At 47.8% G+C, this 20,285-nt stretch overlaps 1 protein-coding gene across 14 annotated transcripts in view; it reads right to left on the bottom strand.

The window, feature by feature from the left end:
* The window catches only part of cacna1c (calcium channel, voltage-dependent, L type, alpha 1C subunit), a 269,744-nt gene that overhangs the window by 233,763 nt on the left and 15,696 nt on the right, over positions 1 to 20,285 (bottom strand). The gene's annotated exons all lie outside the window — the stretch shown is intronic.

The raw sequence follows: 20,285 nt of genomic DNA, 5'->3' as shown, positions 1-20,285 counted from the left end.
CACCATGTACTTAACATCTATCATCAAAGAGTATAAGGTACAAGACGGAGACGGAGAGACAGACAGTGAGAGTAATCTAGTTAGCGAGAGCAAGAGACCAATAGAGAGTAAATGAGTTAAAGAGCGAGAGAGAGAGATCTCTGGAACAGTTGATATGCCAAACTCTGTAATCATAACAGTCCAGAAGCAGACCTATTGGTTACAACCTAGCTTCTAGCAGTTCAACCCGCCCTCCGACACACGCTGCACCTCAAATGGGATTATTCCATGAATATGTTGATGTATACATTTTAAGCGTACAGGTTCTGCTGCACTAGTTAAGGGAGTTCTTGTTTAATAAATGTACAGAGGCCGTATTTAAATGAATGCTACTTTGCCTTCTAGCGCACCAAGCCTAGCCACAGCTGTGCTAACAGTCACATGGCTGGAGCCAAAGAGTTTTTCTCTCCATACCTTTTCGTCCCTCAATCTCTCGCTCTATTTCTCTCTCGTTCTCTCAAGCACATTCACCCGCTCTCCTTCTCACTTATTTTTGTCAGCTCTCCCCCTTCCTTTACACCCCCCCCCCCCCCCCCCCCCGCTCCTCAGACAGGTCGCGGATCGCACGTTGACCAAACAGCGCCTAGCAACCACAGTAGCCCTAAACTCCAGCCCAAACCCCCGACGGCTGTGCTGGGTGACGCGGTATCCAGGGTAGCTGCCCTGACAACCCCCGCGGAGGCGTCATGCCACTGTGTGTGGACTCAACTTGAGCGGCGCTGGCTGGACAGGTGTTCAGACAAAGATGTCTACACTGGGGCCTGTGGTCTGACGCCGGACCCTCCGACGTGCGTTCTCTCCTGGTCCTGTCTGGGGGCGGGCATCTGGGTCTGCATTATAGCAGCTTGGTCCTCTATCAACCTCTCAATTCAAATGACTTGATTCCTTTATTCTCTCGCTCCCTCTCTCCTTGTATTTCTCATACGCCTCTCTCTCTCTCTCTCTCTCTCTCCCCCATTTTCCCATACACTGTGTGACTCTACCTCTCTTTCTCTCTCCATCTAGTCCAACCCTTTTCGACTCTCCTATAACCTTTTCTCTACATATCTCTGTCTCTCGTTCCATCCCTCCGAACACAAACATTAGCGCACACACACTAACACCAACACAGACACACAAGTTGAATGCACACAGCGAGCTACACACCCCGAGAGGCACAAATCGGATTAGTCACTCCTCTATCACACAGTCCAGCCGCGGAACTGTCTTCACGTTCTCTAAGCACCATCTTAGGAGACCGATGATTCACAGTATCAAATCCAACAAGGACCAATCTCTTCACCTCTCTCTCTCACAGAAAATTATTGCCAATTTTACACCTCTTTAGCTGAGGGTTTTCGGCTTTCTCAGGAAACACCCTTTGATCATTTTGACTGTGACGATTAAAGGGAATATGCGCGGCAGGTATGAACAAAACCGCAGCCATTGTTGCTGTTGACTAAGCAAAGGTGGTTAAAAAAAGAAAAGGAAGTGCTGCTCCTCAATTGCCTGTGCCATTACCTGGGGGGGGGGGGTTTGCCAGAAACATCCTTGTTGTTTTAATATTGCAACAGGATGTGCCAGTTGTAATCGTCACGATTACAGCCTCGCGAAGACATTCGGTCATTTTAAAGCTTAAAGCGGTCCATGGGCCGAACACCCAAAACGCGGATGACAGTTTCACCCATCTGACAGGAAACATTAAGATGTAACCTACTGACGTTCCCCTTCAGCGTCACCTTCCTGATAATTCATAGCAGTTCAGACCCACTGTGGTGCCTCAGTCCCAAATGGAACCCGATTCCCTCCATAGGGCCCTACTCTGAGACGCACCCCAATAATCTCCCTTTTCAGGCTTTTCACTTAGTCGAGCCGAGCTGACATTCATCTGAATATTTCAAAGACGACTCTATTCAGACGTACTCAGACGTTGACAGGCGGCCAGCGCTGAGACGTCGACTGGTAAAAATTCATGAACAAAACCCCTCTACACACATACACATACGCACACAAAAGACAGATAAATCCTTCACTGCTCACATAGAACGTATCCCCCTGAATTAACTCACATTGGCCATGGTCAGAAGCAAGGTACTAAACAGCTAAATAGTCAAACGGTTCCCCCAGGCCTCAAGGTCCTTGGTATAATTTTACTCCACATGAATTCGATATTAATGAATTACCTCTTCTTAATGGGTCTCCCCCCCGTCCCCCGTCCCATACAACGATGTATATGCAACAGTGCATTTCATGCTGATGTTGAGCCAATTTATTAGAAAGTATGCAGGAATATTGATTGAGTGATTCAGCAGGAAGGAGCCAAGAGGCAATGAAACAAAGTGCCTGAATTAAAGTGGAGTTTCACTGTTTTATGATTTTACCTCAGACGGTTCACCAACCTGAGTGCACTCCACGAGGCCAAGATTAGCCCACGGTTCAGTTCTCTTCAAACATCGGCTTCGAAACTCCAGTCAACCTCAGTCAAAATGGTCAATGTGGTTTACCTACGCGGTCGGAACGAGAGCGTTCATCATCTACCCACAGTGACAAAGTCCATGAATGGTGACCCGATGTTTTTTTGCGTTCCATCCGCCTCTTTCGAGCTGTTCGCTGACACTAAACGTCCAAACGCCTACTGGTAAGGGACACTGTCCGGTCACCTGACGGCAGATCAGCCTTTACCCTTGCTAACGGTCGCTCGGGGCACATCTCGCTCCGAACAAGTGCGGCATGTAGGGAACAGAATACCGTTAAGGACGCGTAATAGTGTTAGACAGCATGGGCTGATGCATAATGCAATATCGCTGCTCAAAGGGCTGCGAACGCTCACTTACATATTTTAGATTAAAAGGGTGACCGGTTTTCACCCCAGTCAGTCAAACCAGCTTAACAGCGACCAAGGACAGAAAGATGGAGTTGGAGGATCTGACGAGTCCATACAATACTGTTCCTTCATTTGCATCCTATTACACAGGACAGTTTTAGAAACCTGATCTCGAATTCACGATAAAGGGTTGTTCTTTTATACTTCGTAAGTATGTAGTGTCCATGTTCACCTTACAACATGAATTGGTTTTAGGTGTTATAAAGCATTAATAGTATATTGCTGTCAGATGAAAACCTTGTAATTCGATTTCTCTCCAGTTTAGTTTAGTTTTTTACTTACATTATATTGAAATTGACCATTAAAATGGGGAAATATGATCATTTTGTGCGTTTTCGTTCCTGAAAATAGGTTTCTGTCAGACGGTTGTATAATGTCATTTTTTAAACCGCTGTACTGAAACAGAATAAAGTGAAATGTCAGTAATAGCTCCCATCCAAACCTTTCATTCTAGTTCCCAACACAAAACGTAGCCCTCTGTGAACATTCATACTGTACAAACCCAGCAAATAGGTCCTCTCACAGATCAACACAATGCTACCTGAGCACTGATGGTCCTTCATTCACCCATGAACATCAGGCCTACAGCATCAGAATGAAACACGTTCTTAGCTAACATTAACTATGAAAGCACATGCCAATGGCTTTCTCTCTTTCCTCTCTTCCATGTCTCTTGCTCTCTCTCTATCTCTCTCTCTGACAATAATAGCAAGGTGACAACTTTAACAAAAGGCTGTCATATCATTAGCATCACAGGAAATTACTGCTTAAAAAACAAATGTTGATGTGGTTTATTCCCTTCTGTCAGGAGACTATGAAAGAGAGAAAGGGAGAGGAAGCAAGAGGATGACTGGGGAAAGCTAGATGAAGAAAGGCGTTGATGAAGGGAGGAGGAGAGACAAATAGAGAGATTGCGAGAAGAAACTCAGAGGGAAGCACAAGAGGAAGCAATAAGCAGCACTGTCGTCCCTGAAAGAAGAAAAATAGCTGTTTTCTCTGACGAGCTTTAGACAATGCCGCTGACAAGCTTAGCTTTGTTTGTTTAGCTGCGTCCCAACAGTCCAGCTATAGCTGACAGGCATGCCAAGCCCAACGGAGGGCACACTGTTCCCTGCATGGCGGACCTCTCACCAGGGCCCAGCAAAAGTAGGGCACACGAGAAGGGAACGGGGTGCTGTTTTGGGGGGCGCGTTAGGCTGGAATCTATTCAGTGCCTGTTCACTCACTGGTTGGCTCCATGGAGATGCGCCGCACTTTCCTGCTGCCGGTCGCCTCAGTGAGGGTTTAGGAAATTATGCATAGAATCCAAAAATATTCTGTTGCTGAGAGAGAGAGAGAGAGAGAGAGGGAAGAGGAGAGACTGAAAATGGGTGATAAGTGGGAAGAGGGGGGGTGGGGTGGGGTATTTGGAAATATGCAGACATTTCTGATTCTTTGAGATGAAAGACTAACCTTTGGGCAAACAACTAATTCCGTGCTGGTAACCAAACACAGGATGCTGTGTCAACATCCATTCTGTCACGCGTCTTTCTACATTCTTCTGTCCAGAACCACACACACATGGACACGCACGTTCTGAGACATTGTCCTGACTCAGCAGGCCGAGCCAGCCTTCCAGATGCATCCCTGTTCACTCATCTCAACCGCGCACTTCCGCGATACCTTTTCACTGTAGCAGTCAATATAGGGGTCAAACGTAGTGCACTAAAGAAGACACGGGGGACCCATTGGATGGACACGTGCACACTCAGGGATAGGGCGCTGTTTGGGAGCCCTATGCCCATTCGAGACTAAGAAAATCTCAAATGGTTAATCGATTTATCACATTTAAAAGTCCCAGTTACTCACAATGAAAGTCCCAGTGAATAATTAAGGCTATCTACACATTTGCTTTGCCATTTGCTCCGTCTCTCACTTTTTGTGAAAAGGTGCTTTCACCTCGTATTGTAAAGGCCCTACGTGCTCTAACAGACACACTGCGCAGTCTTTCAAAGTCAAAGTTCATTCATCAAATTCACTGTATAACACAGCGTCATCCTGCGCAATGAAATTCTTCTGACATGGCACACGACATCTAGGCTGTGAGAATTAAGAGACGTATAAAGCAGAAATATCGCAATAATATAGGAAATTGTCCCCAAATGGCGGCCCTGCTTCTCGTCAGAGTGCGCCCGTTTTGACCAGGGCCTTTACTTTGGACTGCTTTCAAAGCACTGACTCTGCGGGCCTTTTTATCCTTCAGCCGGGAAAACAACATTCTCCCTGTGTTCATACGGCGTGGTTTTCACCACAAGCAACTATATCTTCTTCCCCAATTAGCGTTCTAATCCATCAGTCCTTTCCGGCTGTGGTGGTGTTTGGTTCTTCCTCCCTCGTGTCTCACACTTCCTCGTAGCTCAGTGATAGATGGGCCCCCCCCCACAGCGAACCGATACCAATTGGGGGGATAAGCCGCATTCCTTTGACCTCAGCTGCAGTGCAAAAACACGCCCGCTGAGTCGGCTTCAGGAGACTTGCATAAGCTCACACCAGTGGTTCCGGTATACCTACGGTACATCGCGTTTTTGTGCCACTCACGCCATATTGTGATACAGCCATCAGGCAAGAAGGTAGCTAGCGTAGATCCCAAGCGGGCACGTTGCCTGCCTGCCGTATTCAACCCTGACCCACGGAAGGATTCACCGGTGACACTGACTCACATAATGTGCATTTCTTTTTGGAGAACCACCCAGCTCCCCATCCAGGGGCGTCTGGCCATGTCCTGGCTGGGAGTGTCCAGGTCCAGCACATGAAGAGGTGGAGGGTGTGGTGATGCTCCAGGGAGCGTGCTTGTCCAGTGTAACTGTACATGCAGTCCGCGCTTCTGCCCTCACGAGAACTAATTACACCTTCGTGAAATGGTACCCTGGGCATCGGACCGCGGAGCAAGGCCGGTACCTGCGCTGACAGAAGGACCAAGGTCGGGGGAAAGGTGAATTGTGAAGCCAGGTGGCTCGAGGAGTTCACTGAAATATGAATTCAATAGCTGTGGGTTTTTTTCAAGCGCTTCTCTGGTAAACGAATTGTCAAAAGCTAGAAAACAGAAACAAATAGTCAGTCAAACCCAAATAGTCTCTCTCAAAAAAAAAAAAAAATCAAATACCTTTTTCCTGTGACTGACTGGGCCTCATCAGTTGCGGTGTAAACAACAGGAAAAGTTCAAAAAGTCAATAGAACTGAGCCCTTGTGAAACCCTAAGCGGGGCCGAGAAGAAGAAAAAACAACGCTCAGGTCTGGCTTTATCGGGCCTATCTGCTCCCTAGGTCCCTGCACACTCACTAGGAGGTCAAGGAGATGTGGAAATAATGACTGTCATATGCCCAGGGAGGCAGAGCTCCAGGGGATGCGTGACAAAGACTCAACCCCAAATCAGTTCACCCGGTGGGGGGATGGAGCACACACTGGAGAGGGGGGTGAAGAGAGAGGAACGGGAAATCTCTGCCTGGTACGTTAGTCGCTTTCAAGTGTGGTTTCTTCCTCGGCCGTTGCGTGTTCGCTACTCCGGGTATTAACGCCCGGAAATTACTGAAGGGGCCCTTTCAAAACCAACGCAGTGCTAAATTAGTGAGAGAAGTAAGTAAATATTTGAATAAACACATGGAAAACGGTGACACGAGGAATACACAGTGTGCAGAGTGATTGGAGTAACAAGTGTTTTATATTGAGTCATATTTTGTGTGTAACCCAGGAGAGGGGAAGCTGCTGGTTTTGATTGTGTTTAATGGGGAGCATAATCCCAAAGTCCTAAATTTACTGCACTCAGGCACTATTCCCCGGCAAACAACCACAGTGCAGTTTCAGTGCATCAATAATATTTTTCGGAATCTTTTCTCTGTGAAAGTGATTTGACTGGTGTTGCCGTCTTCAGCCACAGGGGTGACGGCGGTTCAAAGAGAGCGCCAGAGGATCTGAGGGACTCAGACAGTTGGGATTTTTCTCTTTAGAATTTTAAAGATCCCAAGACGTCTTTTTCAGACCTGCCTTCCTTACGTTGCTTTTAGGCTGTCAACTGATCTACCAAATCTAAGTATTTATCTATTTATTTATTATCTTTCTACTTAATCCTCTCATATATTGCTCCATTGACATCATATAATCTGTAATTTGGACATCACTTAATTTGTCTGTTACATATTTTTTCATTTTGTCTGCATCGGCCATGTCTCTGTGGTGGGTGGTACCTAAGAACAGCTCTTAGCCATGCCATATTGGCCATATAACACACCCCCCCCGTGCCTCATTGCTTACTTAGAAACCTTCAGTTTTAGCTTTTAATCCTAAAGCACCTTTGTTTGACCAAGTCTGCCACATGAATTTCGTCTGAACGATCGACTGATCGATTCACTGAATAACCATGGGGTTGTGTGTGTGTGTGTGTGTGTTGAAAGGCCATGCCAGACATGGCACAGTGAAACTAGAAGCACACAGCTGCGACAACGCCAGGCCTGTCGCTCAAACGGCAACCTATACCCCATTTAGTGCCCTACTTTTAACCAGGTCACAATCAGCGCACTTACACAGGAAATAGGACACTAGGGAAAAGGGGGCCATTCAGGCAGTGGCCAGGTGAACAGGGCTGTCAGTGGGTGTCCGCCAGTGTAAACTGTTTAGATGTAAGACATCTGTGCCACAACATTTGCACTGCAGAGGAAGGAGGCAGTGTGGAGACGCGGCTGGCGTCCTAAATGGCACCCTAGTTCCACGTCACCTAGTTCCCGCTCGAAGGGGAAATGGCCCAAAGAGTAGTGCACTAAGGGGAATGAGGTGCCATTGGGTTGGCAGCCTCTGAGGACATTTACCTGTGTCTGTCTGTACGTCTGTCTGTCTGTCTCTCTGTCTGTCTGTCGTTCTCCCTGCCATTCTGTGTCTGTCTGTCTGTCTGTCGTTCTCCCTGCCAGTCTGTGTCTGTCTGTCTCTGTCTGTCTGTCTGTCCATCTGTCCTGACGGCTTTGTCTACTTGAATCTTTCTCTCCATCTCTCTGTCTTTCTGTGTCCGTCTCTGTCTCTCTGTCTGTCTACTAGTGTTTGCACAAAGACCTGACATCTTTTGGATTCGCCGTGAATAAAAAGACGGCAGGACTGCACAATAACAGAGCAGAATCCGTATGATTTGAAAGCATTTTCTGTCTTTTTTTTCTCTCCGTCTTGTTCCTTCTCTCTGCCTTCTACTGTCCTTATTACATCAGCGGATTCCAACACGCCATGTCTCAAGTGACCTCACAGAACGGAGCTCCTCACTGCAGAGAGACAACAATGTCTCCACCTCTTCCTCTCTTCCTGTTCTTTCTCCTCGCGCACTTCTTTCATCTCAGTCTCCCTCTCTCTCTCAGTGGCTCTCGTTTCCTCTAATCAAGGCCAGACTAAACGACAGCACGCTATAACCCACTTGTAGATTTACATTGCGGTCAGAGTGCTGTCGTATGCACTATCTTTACATCCTGATGAATGTACCGCCAAGGACGCTAGAACACCACCAAGAAAGACAGACATACAGAGAGCATATGTCCCAAATGCACCCTAGTCTTCACACTGTGCACTACTTTAGACCAGCACCAATAAGGGGATAGGGTGTTATTTCGTCCCCAAGCCGAGAAAAAAGGCCCGCTTTTTTCTCTTTTCCTATGAACAGCTTTCATTCACTCAACTCTCAAGGTTGATTGGTAGGAAAAGAGAGAGCCAAAATGAAAGAGGGAGAAGCGGTGTCGACCGAGTCCCTCCTCTCCCGTTCTCTCCTTCCCTCGGCTCCACTCTGGCATTTCGGCTGGCATCGGGGCTAAAGGGGTACACGCTCGCGGGGGGGGGGGGGGGGGGGTCCAGGGTCACAGGGCGTAGCGGGTGGGCGGGCAGGGGAGCGGGGGGGGGGGGGCAACAAGACATTGGCCCCGTGTTCATTCCTCCGTCACTGGAATGGTTGTTATGGGAGGCAGCCCTGGGTGATTAACACTGATGACGACCAGATGCCCAAGCTGCACAGCAGCCGAAACACAGGAGGGAGGCTTCCTCAAACCAGGGGTTGGGGCCCATACTGGGCACTCAATAAAGTTTACAAACCCCTTACACTGGGAATACTCCTCCATCACATTCCTCCGTCACTGCGTTTCCGTACACCAGGATAACATGTCCCTGTGCCACGGGCAGAATGGCGGCTTCTCCCCCCTTGCTGGCTCAGGGACTCGACCTAGCAACCATTCAGTCACTGGTCAGAGGCTGTAACCAATTAACTAACTGGCACCACAAATATGCCTGACACGCCACATGGCCGGTCCGCCCCCCCCCGGGTGGTAGACAGAACAGAACTAAGCTCCAGGCAGCAGCGGTACAAAGAACCAAGCCCTAGACATTGTTAGTGATTAAAGACCAGGATTGGGCCTGTGTAAACAGAGGCCGACATCTACAGTACAAGCAAAAAAAACTGGAAAACTAAAGAGGCATCTTAGAGATGTCGGTTGTTGAACTTTCCCAGTTAAAATAGTGAAATCCCAAGTATAAACACGATAAAATATATGCAGTAAAAAGACAAACATTTAAAAAAAGGTTTTTAGGAAATCAACTTTTTTTTTAGTGCAACCTTAATGGATTAGGGCATGATTTGTTAAGCCTCACCGGGGCTTCATGAACTAGCAGTTATGGCTCTGGTTCATAGTTACGGCTCTGGTTCATAGTTACGGCTCTGGTTCATAGTTACGGCTCTGGTTCATAGTTACGGCTCTGGTTCATAGTTACGGCTCTGGTTCAGAGTTACGGCTCTGGTTCATAGTTACGGCTCTGGTTCATAGTTACGGATCTGGTTCATAGTTACGGCTCTGGTTCATAGTTACGGCTCTGGTTCATAGTTACGGCTCTGGTTCATAGTTACGGCTCTGGTTCATAGTTACGGCTCTGGTTCATAGTTACGGCTCTGGTTCATAGTTACGGATCTGGTTCATAGTTACGGCTCTGGTTCATAGTGACGGCTCTGGTTCATAGTTACGGCTCTGGTTCATAGTTACGGCTCTGGTTCATAGTTACGGCTCTGGTTCATAGTTACGGATCTGGTTCATAGTGACGGCTCTGGTTCATAGTTACGGCTCTGGTTCATAGTTACGGCTCTGGTTCATAGTGACGGCTCTGGTCCATAGTTACGGCTCTGGTTCATAGTTACGGCTCTGGAGTTACCAAACTCTACTCAAATGAACCACTGGTTTGACACTAAACCCTTAAGTGAACCCGTTACACAATTTGCTCCAAGCCAGCTGTCGCCACGGAAACAGTCCAGGTCCTCTCTCATGCGAACAGAACCTAGAAGCAGTGGTTTTAGTTGGAACACAAAAACCCATTCAGTCCAATCAGATCAGTTAATGTCTGAAGCACTGGCAGAGAAAGAGAGAGAGACGCAGAAACGGGGAAAGAGGGTGAGCCAGCCTGGCAGAGAGTGAGATCATGCTCTTTATCATAATTTACACTGCGTTCCTAATGGCAGTCTTTGATATGAAGGGCACTATTTCTGACCATGACCCATAAAGTGGGTAGAGAACTGATGAACAGGCCCATGGGGCTCAGGTCAGCTGTATGGCACTATGCAGGGAATAAGGTGGGATTTAGAACGGACCCATAGAGGCTGGATGGTAAGACCAAAAAAACAACAATGTAATCACTGTTTTGTGATAAAAATAATGATGGGAACATTCTTAAGATATCCAAACCCAGGCAAAGAAACAGAGGCAAGCAAAATGTTCCCCCTGCACCTATGGTGAAGAGGATGAGGAGAAGATGAGGACAGGACGAGAAGATGAGGAGACAACGAGGTGAGGATGAGGACAGGATGAGGAGAGGGTGAGGACAGGATGACGAGAGGATGACGAGAAGATGAAAAGAGGATGAGGAGAGGATGAAGACTGTATGAGGTACAGGATGAGGAGTAGATGAAAAAAGGATGAGGAGAAGATGAAGACTGTATGAGGACAGGGTGAGGGGATGATGAGGAGAGGATGAGCAGAGGATCCAAGGATGAGGAGATGTTGAGGAGTGGATGAGGAGAGGAGCAATGCATGACATCACACATTACAGGCCTGTTCAATACAAGGCCTGCCATCAAAACCAGCTAATGATACACTAATGCAGCAATGACACGATCATATAAACATTACCTGTTGGTAATCCCATGGCCAGGCTGATATTAATGGGAAAGATGAATCGTGTCTATATCACACAAGCCCATCACAGCGACTCACACACACTCATATATACACACGCAGCACAGAGGTAATATTAGGGTGAAACATGACTTTCAGTGTCAACATTATTAATATACGCACAGTAATTGCCATCTAATATTGATTGAGGAAAATTGCCCGGAGCAAGAAACATATTTAGCAGGACTGAATGAGAGAGGTTGACAAGAGAACTTCAAGACAGAACTGGAAGAAATAGCTTGAGTAGAGACTGGAAGATAGAACTGGAAGACAGGACTAGAAGATAGAACTGGAAGAAAGAACTGGAAGACAGAACTGGCAGACATGACTAGAAGATAGAACTGGAAGACAGAACTAGAAGATAGAACTGGAAGAAAGAACTGGAAGACAGAACTGGAAGACAGAACTGGCAGACATGACTAGAAGATAGAACTGGAAGAAAGAACTGGCAGGCATTACTAGAAGACAGGACTGGAAGAAATCAAAGGGAGAAATGGAAGAAAGAAATGAAGGAGAAAACTGGAAGGCAGGACTTGATGACAGAACTGAAAGAGAAAACTGGGAGAACTGGGAGAGAGAGAAAGAGTGACATAGCAAGAAGAAGAGAGAGAGACACTGCCAGAGTTAGAGAGACAGAGTCATGCTGAATGCTGAATCATGCGCTTGTGGAACATCACAGCCTCAGTTCAGACCATGCTGTGGAGACGTTACCAGCCAAGACCAGACAGTCCATTTGCCAAAACATTGGTGAAAGATATGGGTGACATTTTCAACCATTCAACACATCCCAAATCATCAGTAAAGGCCTCCCCGCTCCCTCTCTTCCCCCCTCCCTCTCTTCCCCCCTCCCTCTCTTCCCCCCTCCCTCTCTTCCCCCCTCCCTCCTTCCCCCTCACTTTCTCCATCTTCGCCCCCCCCCCCACTCCCTTTCCATCTCTCCCTCTCTCCCTCTCTCTCTCTCTGGGCCAGTGCATGAAATATTGCCCGCCGTTGGCATGACAACAGACAGACAGACAATGTCACTGTCTCACGTGTCTGAGTGAATTCAGAGGTGGCATCTCTCACACACATACACACTTTAACACACTAACACACACACTAACACGTCCCATGGTGTCGACCTGCTTCAGATGCATGGAGAATAGACTCGGCTAGACACAGGGAAGATGTATTGATCTGCAAAACGAGAAAGTGCGTGTGTGTGTTTCGGCTTGTTGCAATAACAGCGGCTTCACACTCTGGACACACAAATAGCCTGAGTTTTCTTTGTTTGCAGTTAAACTGAGATACAATCATTTCAGGCATAGATTTAGAGTAAAAGTTGAACTTGGGTGTAGAGGTCGATGTTAGGGCTGCATTACAGTACGTTTCTGGGGCTACAGTTATGAGAATACGATGTTAGATGGTAATCATTTTTGGGGTTCCCCACAAGCAAAGACTCAGAACGTCAATAGCTTTGTCTGGGGCAAGAAAAGAACCAAAGATTTATTTAGATTTATTTTGCATTTCAGTATTGTTTCACTGCGTCACTGCGTCAGCCCAGTCCATCTACAACAGCTCATTGTTAAATCCAGTGTACATTTAGATGTTTACTAATGACCAGCTGATCTAAAGCTGCCATTCTCCTCTCAATCCTCTGGGCATCCGCTACTCCTCTGGTCCACTCTTTCTCTGGGCCTACTCTGGGCCTACTCTGGGCCTACTCTGGGCCTTCTCTGGGCCTACTCTGGGCCTTCTCTGGGCCTACTCTGGGCCTACTCTGGGCCTGCTCTGGGCCTACCCTGCCAGGAACTAAACAGCTCTGTGGGGAGCTTAGGGATGCAGGAGAGGTTCGGCATGTGGTTAGTGTGTAAGTGTGTGTGTGTGTGGGTGTGTGTGAGAGAAAGAGAGAATGGCAGAGAGCAGAGAGAGCAGAGAGAGGGTGTGTGTGAGAGAGGGAAAGAGAGAGAGGGAATGGCAGAGGGAGCAGAGCGAGGGCAGTCTCAGGGTTTGGGTTCAGGCAGAAGTCCAGCATCAATAGTTAATGTCCTGGTCCAGTAAGGGGGCGTGGCCTCATGCATTATGCAGCAGAAGACCCATGGCCTTTAGAGGTTTGTGTTAATCGTCTTGTTTACAGGGTTGTCCTCACCCACAGAACTAAAGAGTTGGGTTCCTCCCACCTCCTCACCAGGACACACCTCTCCCCTCCCCCTAGTGCCTCTCCTCTCACCCTAATGCCCCTCTCCTCACCCCAATGCCCCTGTCCTCCCATCTCTCCCCTCATTCCCTCTCCTCTCCCCCCAGCCCCTCTCCTCACCCCAACACCCTGTCCTCCCATCTCTCCCCCCAGCCCCTCTCCTCTCCCCCCAGCCCCTCTCCTCACCCCAACACCCTGTCCTCCCATCTCTCCCCCCAGCCCCTCTCCTCACCCCAACGCCCCTGTCCTCCCATCTCTCCCCCCAGCCCCTCTCCTCACCCCAACACCCTGTCCTCCCATCTCTCCCCCCAGCCCCTCTCCTCACCCCAACGCCCCTGTCCTCCCATCTCTCCCCCCAGCCCCTCTCCTCACCCCAACACCCCTGTCCTCCCATCTCTCCCCCTAGCCCCTCTCCTCAACACAAACAGCATTACACATGATTAATCCTGAAACAGAAAAACAATAAATCACCAATGCATTACCAATGGTTAATTAAACCTTGAGACAGCATACATTTAATTAATTATGGAAATTGTGGGGGCTGTAAATTCCTCCCCTGTTAACAGGCAGCGTGAGCTGGGCTGGGACCAGGAGAATGGGCACGTGGGTTCATTTCTTTGCACGGGGAGTTTTTTGGCAACAACACCTTATGACTCGACACCTAGCATTCGCTATCCAAAGACTTGCTAGCTAATCGAAATGGAAGGGATGGGGGCCTAGCGTGTCCACATGTATAGCATGATCAGAACCATAGAGGGACAACCAAGCATCGTGGGCTTCCAGCTTAGTGAACTACGTAAGGGGCAGGGATGGGGTCAGGCAAGGGGAGGGTGGTGAATGGACAGTGGGGGTCTCTGGCCAGCAGCATGGCAAAGGCTGGCCAACAACGCCTGGGACAGTGTAATGGCTGGAACGAGGCCGACTGTTTGATAAATGATGAATTAAACATGGTGAGAGACAGACAAAAATATAATGGAGAGAGAGAGAGAGAGAAAGAGAGAAAGAAAGAGAGATGGAGGGACCGGGCTAATCGTAATTACTGTGATCCAGGCTAACCGGCCCTTGCCAAACAGAGGAAAGAGCACCTTGAGAAAGGGAGAGAGAAACAGAGAGACTCCTCCTGTCCAATACCAATCAGAAGGAATAGCAGGCCGTCCTTTAGAAAGGTCAGTGTTATATGACAGCATTGGTGAATATTTGTTTCTGATTCGCTAGGAGCAAAGTCTAAAATGTGCAGAGGTGGAGTTACAGAAAGTAAAACCAAAAACCCTAACACTCAGAAATTGGATATATTGTTACTACAGGTCCAGAAAGAAACAATTTTGCTAGCTAGCATTGATCTGTTTAGCATTTTTGCCGCATGTTACACAATGAACAAACATGCATTTGTTTGTTCATTGTGTTTTTAGTTTGACCAGTCGTTTACATGGACTAGTTGTGTTGCATTTTGGTGTGATATTGAAAGATTTGTAAGTCACAAACAAAAATGTAACAAATGAATGTCACTAGAAGGCAACTTAAACAGATGCAAACATAGAATATATTCTGACTGAGGAGCTTGATGTGAATGTGTTAGCCGTAGCTGGCTAGCTAGCATTTAAGGGATAAAACGTCACTAGCAAACATGGATAATGAATGACACCTACACGTCCATAGAAGTAGAACAAGATGTAGTGGAAATACACAAAATGTGTACTTCATAAAATTAACACATAACTACTTATGCAGGTGTGCTTTAGATTCATTTTCTCTGGTCACTGTGGTATAAGTGGGATAATTCTTTACATTTACTTGCGATTCAACACATCGTCCATTATTTACTGGGTATTTTACAAAACTCTGCTCCCCTCTCCTCCTCCATGCTCTCTCCTCTGTTCTCATCTCTCCTGTCATTTCTTAACCTCTCTTCTCCTCCCCTCTCCTCTCATCTCCTCTCTTCTCCTCTGCACTCTCATCTCCTCTCCCTCTCCTCTCTTCTCCTCTGCACTCTCATCTCCTCTCCCTCTACTCTCTTCTCCTCCCTCCTTTCTAATCTTCCCCCTCTCCTCTAGACCTCTCCTCTCACCTCTCCTCCTTCCTCTCCTCTCCCTCCTCTCCTCCCAGCTCAGAGCTAACATATACAGATCAAGCCTGGCCTAGATAAAGATGTAATGACTCTGAATACAAACACACACACCCAAGTATGCCAACCCCCCTTCAGACACCACACACACACGCTCAGACATACCTCTGCAGTCTTGTAGAGCACACGTCGACCTTAACTTGTTTCCTCCTCAGACAATACTTTTACTCATAAATCCTGCATTCTAGTGAAAACACTACAATGAAGGATATTTACCCTCCACTGGGAATGAAATGGTTACAGTACATGGTTACTGTAAATGGTAACTGTACATGGTTACTGTAAATGGTAACTGTACATGGTTACTGTAAATGGTAACTGTACATGGTTACTGTAAATGGTTACTGTACATGGTTACTGTAAATGGTAACTGTACATGGTAACTGTACATGGTTACTGTAAATTGTAACTGTACATGGTTACTGTAAATGGTTACTGTACATGGTTACTGTAAATGGTTACTGTAAATTGCGGCCATGACAGATGCCGTCAACCTCTCAGACGCATCCTTTCATAGAAGCTAGCTGGCTAATTTTGTGGGGAGGCCTCGTTCTGGTCTAGTTCTGGGCTACTTCAGGCCCAGTTCAGGTCTCGTTCTGGTCTAGTTCTGGGCTACTTCAGGCCCAGTTCAGGTCTCGTTCTGGTCTAGTTCTGGGCTACTTCAGGCCCAGTTCAGGTCTCGTTCTGGTCTAGTTCTGGGCTACTTCAGGCCCAGTTCAGGCCTCGTTCTGGTCTAGTTCTGGGCTTTTTCTAGCCAGGTTCGGGCACAGTTCAGGACGTTTGAAGTGGCTGAATTGGTTAAAGGGATCAAATCAGTCATTGACTTGGATTGAAGCATTGATTACCAGAACCTCATGTGTTCTTCTGCTTGAGTGCTGACACAGACAAAATGCATCAGCTTCAAGATAAATAGTTTAAGAACCTGAATATGAACAGCACTACATGCCCTTATTTTAATCTGTAGTTCACTGGGTAGAGTTGAATAAGAGGCCATCTTGCTTTTGGGAACAGAAACACCATCTTGAACTTCACTTAACCTCCTTTACCTCACTTTGATCACGTTGATGGCAGATGCAGAGTGGGCGGCTGCCATGACAACCACGGATCACGACACAGAGATTTGAACGGCAGCCGGGGATTCAACAGAACAGACGTTGATGTCATCAGAGAAGATAGGTGAGGTGAAGGGGGACTGTAACGCATTCTGCTGACCGAGGACAGAGTCAGAAGGATCGGGGGGAGCTATGAAAGCGGACAGCACCATATAAATCCAGTCCTCTTTTTCTCAGTCTCTCCGCCAGCTCATATTATTCTGTCTCTGCGTCTGCCTGGTAGGGTGCTGAACTCAGATGTCAGAGGACAGCTCTGCCCATGACGTGCCCGCTGCAGATGACACACGCACCCCCTCCTAACACACACACACACACACACTGAGCAACAAGCCCCCGCCAACACTCCTGCCAAGCTTGTCGCACACAGCTGTTTCTCCCTCCACGCCATCCTCCTTCCATCCGTCCACTCATTAACAAATCTACCCAATTATTCCTCTCCCTGCTAAGCTGTTACAGAGTCTTAAACCCAGTGGCCTGGAGTCTTACAACCAGCAGGCCCTGAATCGTACTGTACAACCAACAGGCCCTGAATCTTACTGTACAACCAACAGGCCCTGAATCTTACTGTACAACCAGCAGGCCCTGAGTCTTACTGTACAACCAGCAGGCCCAAAGTCTTACTGGACAACCAGCAGGCCCTGAGTCTTGCAACCAGCAGGCCCTGAGTCTTACTGGACAACCAGCAGGCCCTGAGTCTTACTGTACAACCAGCAGGCCCTGAGTCTTACTGTACAACCAACAGGCCCTGAGTCTTACTGTACAACCAGCAGGCCCTGAGTCTTACTGTACAACCAGCAGGCCCTGAGTCTTACTGGACAACCAGCAGGCCCTGAGTCTTACTGGACAACCAGCAGGCCCTGAGTCTTACTGTACAACCAGCAGGCCCTGAGTCTTACTGTACAACCAGCAGGCCCTGAGTCTTACTGTACAACCAGCAGGCCCTGAGTCTTACAGGACAACCAGCAGGCCCTGAGTCTTACAGGACAACCAGCAGGCCCTGAGTCTTACTGTACAACCAGCAGGCCCTGAGTCTTGCAACCAGCAGGCCCTGAGTCTTGCAACCAGCAGGCCCTGAGTCTTACTTTACAACCAGCAGGCCCTGAGTCTTACTGTACAACCAGCAGGACCTGAGTCTTACTGTACAACCAGCAGGCCCTGAGTCTTACTGGACAACCAGCAGGCCCTGAGTCTTGCAACCAGCAGGCCCTGAGTCTTACAGGACAACCAGCAGGCCCTGAGTCTTACAGGACAACCAGCAGGCCCTGAGTCTTACTGTACAACCAGCAGGCCCTGAGTCTTACAACCAGCAGGCCCTGAGTCTTACAACCAGCAGGCCCTGAGTCTTACAGGACAACCAGCAGGCCCTGAGTCTTACTGTACAACCAGCAGGCCCTGAGTCTTACAACCAGCAGGCCCTGAGTCTTACTGTACAACCAGCCTAAACCCAACGGCTGTCAGTCTTATATGCACCAGCCCCTGCGTCTGACACTGAACCAGTCCGGAGTCTAAATGTAAAGAGAAGGGAAGGAGGGGAGGATGAGCCAACCCGTTGGCTAGAGAATGAGCCATTTTCTCAATGTGGCAGAGCTACCCAACCGTGTAAATACTAGCCACGGGCTAGCTGGGGATAGCATGATAGCATGAGCCAAGTCAACACAGCTGTCTGAATGTATTTAAACCAGTGCGCCGGGCCCACGACGCAGGAAACACGCGGTGTGTCACATGACTGCAGGCTATCGGGTCGGTTTAGATATCAGTGAACTGTGTGTGGGTTGATCTCATTCCTCTGTCAAGGTTGATTTATTGGTTTCATGAAGTCATGAAGCGAAATGACACAGGCACACACACACACACACACAAACATACATACATAAAGGCAAAAACACACACACATCAGACACGTACAACACACACACACACCTGAACAGTATTTAATTAGGTGATTATTAAGGCTGTCTGGGGCTGGGTGGTTCAGGCTGATGGGCCAGGCAACTAATGTCACAGCCTTATCCCTAATGGAGGTGTTCAAAGGGCCCCTGAAGAGATAGAGAGTGTTATAGAGCACAAACTGGGTCCCAGCATATCTGCCCAGGTCCCACACTGTCTCTTTCTCCTCCATCTTCCACCATTACCTCAGAAATTAACTTCATGAAATATTCACACTAACGAGCAGCAGGTATGTTTCATGTCTTCTCCACTAACAAGGAATGGAACCAGAATTTTAATTAGGAGCGTTGAATCAGGAATCCTTAACGTCACACAGCTTCATCCGAGGAGCTCGCTCAAGTCGGCACGTGGGTAGATGGATGAAGACCGGTCGTAGACGAACAGGAAGAAGGCTTCAGTCCGCCAGGTTGTAGGTGGAGCCTGTGAAATGTCAGGACGTAGGTCGACCAAGGTGAGGCATCTGATGACCTGTTCCAGGAAACCTCAAAGCTCTCTGACTGTCAGCGCGTGTACAGGGAAGGACCGCCACGCCACGGGAAGCACTGGCGTCCACAGAAAATCTGCTTCTAACACGGAGATGTTTCTCTCAGAGTGTGGAGACTTGACTCCATTACTACGACAGCGAATCGCTCTCGACCACTACTGAAGTCCTTGTGGTGGTAGTGGTCACCCCCGGACCGGTTTCCCTGTCCAGCCAGTCATCATCACCCTTCCTCTCTCTCCCTCCTTCGCTACCTCCCCCCCACCAACTCCCAAGTGCAAAATGCTAAACTCTGAATGTGGCTCCTAAGAGCGATGTGAACACACACTCATGGAAAATACACACACATACGAGCCCACACACAAACACACTTGAGGAACCAACATGCTATAAGAAAACGTTCCGCTGGCCACAGTCAGCTACCTCTCCATTCTGCAGACGTAGCGACAGACAGGCATGTTGTCCAGCCCTGCACACAACACAACAGCTTACACATGGGAACAAAAAGAAATGTACAGACATACACAACAAAAAGAACAGACAAAACAACAGACCACAACTACAGACGGCACAAGACAACATAAGACAACAACAGACAAAAACATCAGAACACCACAACAGAACACATCAACCGACCACCACAACAAAACAAAGCATCAAACAGCAACATACTACAACAACTGACAAAATTAACAGACAAAAACAGAGAACATACAACAACAAACGATCACATCAGGGCCACACTGTTGCAGATAATTGTTAACAGAAATGTTCACCGTGAACAGGGAAACGCTAACTTGCTGCGTTATAAAAGCTCCTAAAGCTTATATATATATATCAACCCCTACAAAAAAATGCCCATTAATTTTAATCCACACAACAATTCACATTTCCTGTGGGATTATTTTCCTGCTTTCTCAGACTGGCTCAAGATAAGGCAGACCAGAGTATCTAACCCAATCCCCATTAGTTTCTTTTTTCTAACCGATGCAGCAGTTCACAGTTTCCTGGTTCCTCCTCGCAGCCCTGACTGCTGTTAAACCGTCCACAATATCACTGGGTTGTGCGGTCAGACCACCTACGATTAAGCACGAGATAAAAGTGTCTGCTAAGTTACGAGAATGTCAGTTATAATGTGGAATTTCACACCACTACCATTCAACCATCACTATACTTAAGACCATGTGTATGGGGATTTGCCAGTGTTGGTCACCAGAATGGAGAAAGAGAGACTTCCCGACTTAAGACCTTGGGGGTAGTACACACTACAGGTAGTATGTAGTGAAGCTCTCTGTGTATGCACTGCATGTGTGATTATATGTTTGAGTGTCTGTG

Source organism: Esox lucius, chromosome 18 (genome assembly GCF_011004845.1).
Source record: "Esox lucius isolate fEsoLuc1 chromosome 18, fEsoLuc1.pri, whole genome shotgun sequence".
NCBI lineage: Eukaryota > Metazoa > Chordata > Actinopteri > Esociformes > Esocidae > Esox > Esox lucius.
The sequence above is the reverse complement of the archived record's forward strand: the minus strand, read 5'-3'. Positions and strand labels throughout refer to the sequence as shown.